The following is a 6,409-nucleotide window of genomic DNA, read 5'->3' as shown; positions in this document are numbered from 1 at the left end:
GTCTGCTGTACCTGTATTCCAAATTGAGTTTTATGGTGCGTTACTTTCTGTATGTGCTCCCTGTTGCACTGTTTATCCTTTCCGGGCCCTGGTTTAAGATTGTTATGGTACTGTGCGGTGTAACAATGGCTTATGAAATGATGAAATATCTGGTCACGACTTTAACCTGGTATTTGTACTCAGCACTGACGTCGACTCTATACTTTGGAACCCATATCTCGGAAACTATTAGCAATTACACCTATTGCCTGTTTTCGTTAGGGAGCCAATCTGTGAAGGGGACAGGGGAAGACATGTTTCCCTACCTGTTCACTCTCCCTTTCTCCTTCACCACCACCCTCTTATCCCCCGAGTTAGTTACGGTGGTTCTCCGAGATGTTGAATATCCTTGGGATACTCAGACCAGCCTGCTCTTGTTGTTATGTCTCCTGAATGCGCTTCAGATTTTGTGGAGGGTTAAACAACTACTTAGGAATCTCATCCGGAGATCTGTCTTGAGGCGGGATAGTTGCGAGTGGCAGGGAGTGTGGGAGGATATGGGCAGGTTTCTAGAGCAGTGGTCACCTCCAGTGTTTTGGACATTCACCCCTGAACAACTGCAAAATCCTAAAAAGCTGGCAGAATGCTTGAAAAAAAGGTGTCATGACTCTGGCAGTTCCAAAGTGACACAAATCACTGTAGCGTGCTGGGGTCTGGCTTGTGCCTATCGAGCTGCAATTGATGTTATTAGCAACCTAGCTCCTGCAGCCGCTCCAGTTCCAGCTCCTGCAGCTACTCCAGCTGCAGCTCCTGCAGCCGCTCCAGTTCCAGCTCCTGCAGCTACTCCAGCTCCAGCTCCTGCAGCCGCTCCAGCTCCTGCAGCCGCTCCAGTTCCAGCTCCTGCAGCTACTCCAGCTCCAGCTCCTGCAGCCGTTCCAGCTCCAGCTCCAGCTCCTGCAGCCGCTCCAGTTCCAGCTCCTGCAGCTACTCCAGCTCCAGCTCCTGCAGCCGCTCCAGCTCCAGCTCCAGCTCCTGCAGCCGCTCCAGTTCCAGCTCCTGCAGCTACTCCAGCTCCAGCTCCTGCAGCCGCTCCAGCTCCTGCAGCCGCTCCAGCTCCAGCTCCTGCAGCTACTCCAGCTCCAGCTCCTGCAGCCGCTCCAGCTCCTGCAGCTGCTTCAGCTCCAGCTCCTGCAGCCGTTCCGGCTCCTGCAGCCGCTCCAGCTCCAGCTCCTGCAGCCGCTCCAGCTCCAGCCCCTGCAGCCGCTCCAGCTCCTGCAGCTGCCCCAGCTCCTGCAGCTGCCCCAGCTCCTGCAGCTGCTCCCACTCCTGCGGCTGGGTCAGAGAAACGAGCTGTAGCAGTGCAAGTTGACCCCGCAGAGGGTATCCCAACCCCTGTGGCAGACCCTGTGTCTGGGTCAGAGAAACGAGCTGTAGCAGTGCAAGTTGACCCCGCAGAGTGTATTCCAAGCCCTGTGGCAGACCCTGTGTCTGGGTCAGAGAAACGAGCTGTAGCAGTGCAAGTTGACCCCGCAGAGGGTATTCCAACCCCTGTGGCAGACCCTGTGGCTGGGTCAGAGAAACGAGCTGTAGCAGTGCAAGTTGCCCCTGTAGACAAGGTGAAAAAATGGTATAGAGGCTCAGGTCGTTTAAAACGCAGACAGTCTTCTGCTAAGTCTGGGCGAAGTGAAGACGAGGCTGGGCCATCAAAGGTGCAGGAGACTGAAGATGAGGATGAGGATGGCGAAAAATCAACAGTAACTACCCGGACTCCATACCAGCCATCAAAGGTGCAGGAGACTGAAGATGAGGATGAGGATGTCGGAAAATCAACAGTAATTACCCGGACTCTATACCAGCGTGAGCTACGAGATGTGCGAAAAGATTTTGGTCGCTGTATAGGCGAGCAGCTTGTCACCTGGCTGCTCCGGTGCTGGGACACGGGAGCCAATTATGTGGAATTGGAGGGCAAGGAAGCCAGGCGGCTGGGATCCCTTGCTAGGGACGCATGCATTGACAAAGCAATTGGAGATGGAGCACAATCTCGCAGCCTCTGGAGGCGTCTCCTGTCAGCTGTGAAGGAAAGGTATCTCTTCAAGGAAGAACTTGTATGTTTACCAAGCAAATGGACCACCATGGAGAAGGGAATTCAGTACCTGAGGGAATTGGCCGTACGGGAAGTAATTTATAAGGACCTAGATGACGCACAAACATCCACAGATCCAGATGCAGTCCAGTGTACACCACCCATGTGGCGGAAGTTTGTACGGAGTGCCCCATCATCATATGCCAGCTCATTGGCAATACTAGCCTGGAAAACGGAGGAGAATCCCACAGTGAATGAAGTGACTAAAATACTCCGGCAGTACGAAGGAAATCTCTCCTCTTCCCTAAAGGCCTGTGTCTCAGCTGTGGAGAAACTCTCTGAAGAGGTCCACCAACTTAAAGAGAATTTATCTTCCCCTCCACCTGAACGAACCAGTGTCCACCAGCTAAAAGAGAATGCTTTAGAGAAACTTTCTGAAAAGATCCACCAACTTGAAGAAAGATTATCTTCCCCTTCACCTGAACGAACCAGTGTCCACCAGCTAAAAGAGAATGCTTTGGAGAAACTTTCTGAAAAGATCCACCAACTTGAAGAAAGATTATCTTCCCCTTCACCTGAACGAACCAGTGTCCACCAGCTAGAAGAGAATGCTTTGGAGAAACTTTCTGAAAAGATCCACCAACTTGAAGAAAGATTATCTTCCCCTTCACCTGAACGAACTAGTGTCCACCAGCTAAAAGAGAATACCTTGGAGAAACTTTCTGAAGAGATCCACCAACTTAAAGAGAGTTTATTTTTCTCCCCACCTGTACAAACCAGTGTCTCAGCTATTAGGGGTAAACGTTCATCTATGCAAGGAAGACAATATGGTGGGCACACACACCGCGCCACCCTGTGGTTTTACCTACGTGACCATGGAGAGGACATGAGAAAATGGGATGGAAAATCTACTGCGACCCTAGAGGCACGGGTACGTGAATTGCAAAGGAAAACAATTGGGAAAAAGGAGTTCTCTGAAAGGTTTGCTGCTCCAACTTCCAGCAGGCAGTCCTTTAAACACAGAAATGAAGATTCTGACCAGGACTAGAGGGGCCCTGCCTCCAGCCAGGGGGAGGAAAGGGACAATCGAGTTTATTGGACTGTGTGGATTCGATGGCCTGGCACGTCAGACGCACAGAAGTATAAGGCTTTGGTAGACACCGGTGCACAATGTACTCTAATGCCATCAAGCTATAAAGGGCCAGAGCCCATCTGTATTTATGGTGTGACGGGGGGATCCCAGCAGTTAACTGTATTGGAGGCTGAAGTGAGTCTAACCGGTAATGAGTGGCAAAAGCACCGTATTGTGACTGGCCCAGATGCTCCGTGCATCCTTGGCATAGACTATCTTAGAAGAGGATATTTCAAGGACCCAAAAGGGTTCCGCTGGGCTTTTGGCATAGCTGCTTTGGAGACAGAGGACATTAAACAGTTGTCTACCTTGCCTGGTCTCTCAGAGGACCCTTCTGTTGTGGGGTTGCTGAGGGTTGAAGAACAGCAAGTGCCGATCGCTACCACAACTGTGCACCGGCGGCAATATCGCACCAACCGAGACTCCCTGAGTCCCATCCATAAGCTAATTCGTCAACTGGAGAGCCAAGGAGTGATCAGCAAGACTCATTCACCTTTTAATAGTCCCATATGGCCAGTGCGAAAGTCTAATGGTGAGTGGAGACTAACAGTGGACTATCGTGGCCTGAACGAAGTCACGCCACCACTGAGTGCTGCAGTGCCGGACATGCTAGAACTCCAGTATGAACTGGAATCAAAGGCAGCCAAGTGGTATGCCACAATTGATATCGCTAATGCATTTTTCTCCATCCCTCTAGCAGCACAGTGCAGGCCACAGTTTGCTTTCACTTGGAGGGGAGTCCAATATACTTGGAATCGGCTGCCCCAGGGGTGGAAACACAGCCCTACCATTTGCCATGGACTGATCCAGTCTGCGCTGGAGCAGGGGGAAGCTCCTGAACACCTGCAGTACATCGATGACATCATTGTGTGGGGTGACACTGCAGAAGAAGTTTTCGAGAAAGGGAAGAAAATAGTCCAAATCCTTCTGAAGGCCGGTTTTGCCATAAAACAGAATAAAGTTAAAGGACCTGCACGAGAGATCCAGTTTTTAGGAATAAAATGGCAAGATGGACGCCGTCAAATCCCAATGGATGTGATCAACAAAATAACAGCTATGTCTCCACCAACTAGCAAAAAAGAAACACAAACTTTCCTAGGTGTCGTGGGGTTTTGGAGAATGCATATTCCAAATTACAGTCTGATTGTAAACCCGCTCTACCAAGTAACCCGTAAGAAGAATGCTTTTGAATGGGGCCCTGAGCAACGACAAGCCTTTGAACAAATTAAGCAGGAAATAGTTCATGCAGTAGCCCTCGGGCCAGTCCGAACAGGACCAGATGTAAAGAATGTGCTCTACACCGCAGCCGGAGAGAATGGTCCCACCTGGAGCCTCTGGCAGAAAGAACCTGGGGAAACTCGAGGTCGACCCCTGGGGTTTTGGAGTCGGGGATACAGAGGATCTGAAGCCCGCTATACTCCAACTGAAAAGGAGATATTGGCAGCATATGAAGGAGTTCGATCTGCTTCGGAAGTGGTCGGTACTGAAGCGCAGCTCCTCCTGGCACCCCGACTGCCGGTACTAGGCTGGATGTTCAAAGGAAGGGTCCCCTCTACGCATCATGCAACTGATGCTACATGGAGCAAGTGGGTTGCACTGATTACTCAGCGGGCTCGAATAGGAAACCCCAGTCGCCCAGGAATCTTGGAGGTGATTATGGACTGGCCAGAAGGCAAATACTTTGGGATATCACCAGAGGAGGAGGTGGTTCGTGCTGAAGAAGCCCCCCTGTACAACAAGCTACCGGAAAATGAAAAGAAATATGCCTTGTTCACTGACGGGTCCTGTCGTATTGTGGGAAAGCATCGGAGATGGAAAGCTGCTGTATGGAGTCCTACACGACGAGTTGCAGAAGCTGCTGAGGGAGAAGGTGAATCGAGTCAGTTTGCAGAAGTAAAAGCCATTCAGCTGGCTTTAGATATTGCTGAACGAGAAAAGTGGCCAGTTCTCTATCTCTATACTGATTCATGGATGGTAGCAAATGCCCTGTGGGGGTGGTTACAGCAATGGAAGCAGAACAACTGGCAGCGCAGGGGCAAGCCCATCTGGGCTGCGGCATTGTGGCAAGATATTGCTGCCCGGGTAGAGAACCTGGTTGTAAAGGTACGCCATGTAGATGCTCATGTGCCCAAGAATCGGGCTACTGAAGAACACCAAAACAACCAGCAGGTGGATCAGGCTGCTAAGATTGAAGTGGCTCAGGTGGACCTGGACTGGCAACATAAAGGTGAATTATTTATAGCCCGATGGGCCCATGACACCTCAGGCCATCAAGGTAGAGATGCAACCTACAGATGGGCTCGTGATCGAGGGGTGGACCTGACCATGGACACTATAGCACAGGTTATTCATGACTGTGAAACATGTGCTGCAATCAAGCAAGCCAAACGGTCAAAACCTCTTTGGTATGGAGGACGATGGCTGAAATATAAATATGGAGAGGCCTGGCAGATTGATTACATCACACTCCCTCAAACCCGCAACGGCAAGCGCCACGTACTTACAATGGTGGAAGCAACCACCGGATGGCTGGAAACATATCCTGTGCCCCATGCCACCGCCCGGAACACTATCCTGGGCCTTGAAAAGCAAGTCTTATGGCGACATGGCACCCCAGAGAGAATTGAGTCAGACAACGGGACTCATTTCCGAAACAACCTTATAGACACTTGGGCCAAAGAACATGGTATTGAGTGGGTGTATCACATCCCCTATCATGCACCAGCCTCTGGAAAAGTTGAACGATACAATGGACTGTTGAAGACTACACTGAAAGCAATGGGTGCTGGGACATTCAAAAATTGGGATACACATTTGGCAAAGGCCACCTGGTTAGTCAATACCAGGGGATCTGCCAACCGAGCTGGACCTGCCCAATCAAACCTGTTACGCACTGTAGAAGGGGATAAAGTTCCTGTAGTGCACGTAAGAAACATGCTAGGTAAAACAGTCTGGGCTACTCCTGCCTCAGGAAAAGGCAAACCTATTCGTGGAATTGCTTTTGCTCAGGGACCTGGATGCACTTGGTGGGTAATGCAAAAGAATGGGGAGGTCCGGTGTGTACCTCAAGGGGATTTAATACTGGGTGAGAATAGCCCATGAGTTGAATTGTAGTATGTTAATTATTATATAATAATGTATGTCATCACTACCATGATTGCTATATATCATAGATGAAAATGGTGATTAATTAGAATGTATTGGACAGAGTGTAA

General features: G+C 50.3%; 1 protein-coding gene and 1 long non-coding RNA gene across 2 annotated transcripts in view; both read right to left on the bottom strand.

Moving 5' to 3' along the window:
• THADA (THADA armadillo repeat containing) overlaps positions 1 to 6,409 on the bottom strand; it is a 175,029-nt gene that overhangs the window by 17,223 nt on the left and 151,397 nt on the right. The gene's annotated exons all lie outside the window — the stretch shown is intronic.
• Positions 1 to 6,409, bottom strand: part of LOC310896632 — a 33,239-nt gene that overhangs the window by 13,686 nt on the left and 13,144 nt on the right. The gene's annotated exons all lie outside the window — the stretch shown is intronic.

The sequence above is a fragment of the Anser anser genome (genome assembly GCF_964211835.1).
Source record: "Anser anser genome assembly, chromosome: 3".
Taxonomy (NCBI): domain Eukaryota; kingdom Metazoa; phylum Chordata; class Aves; order Anseriformes; family Anatidae; genus Anser; species Anser anser.
The sequence above is the reverse complement of the archived record's forward strand: the minus strand, read 5'-3'. Positions and strand labels throughout refer to the sequence as shown.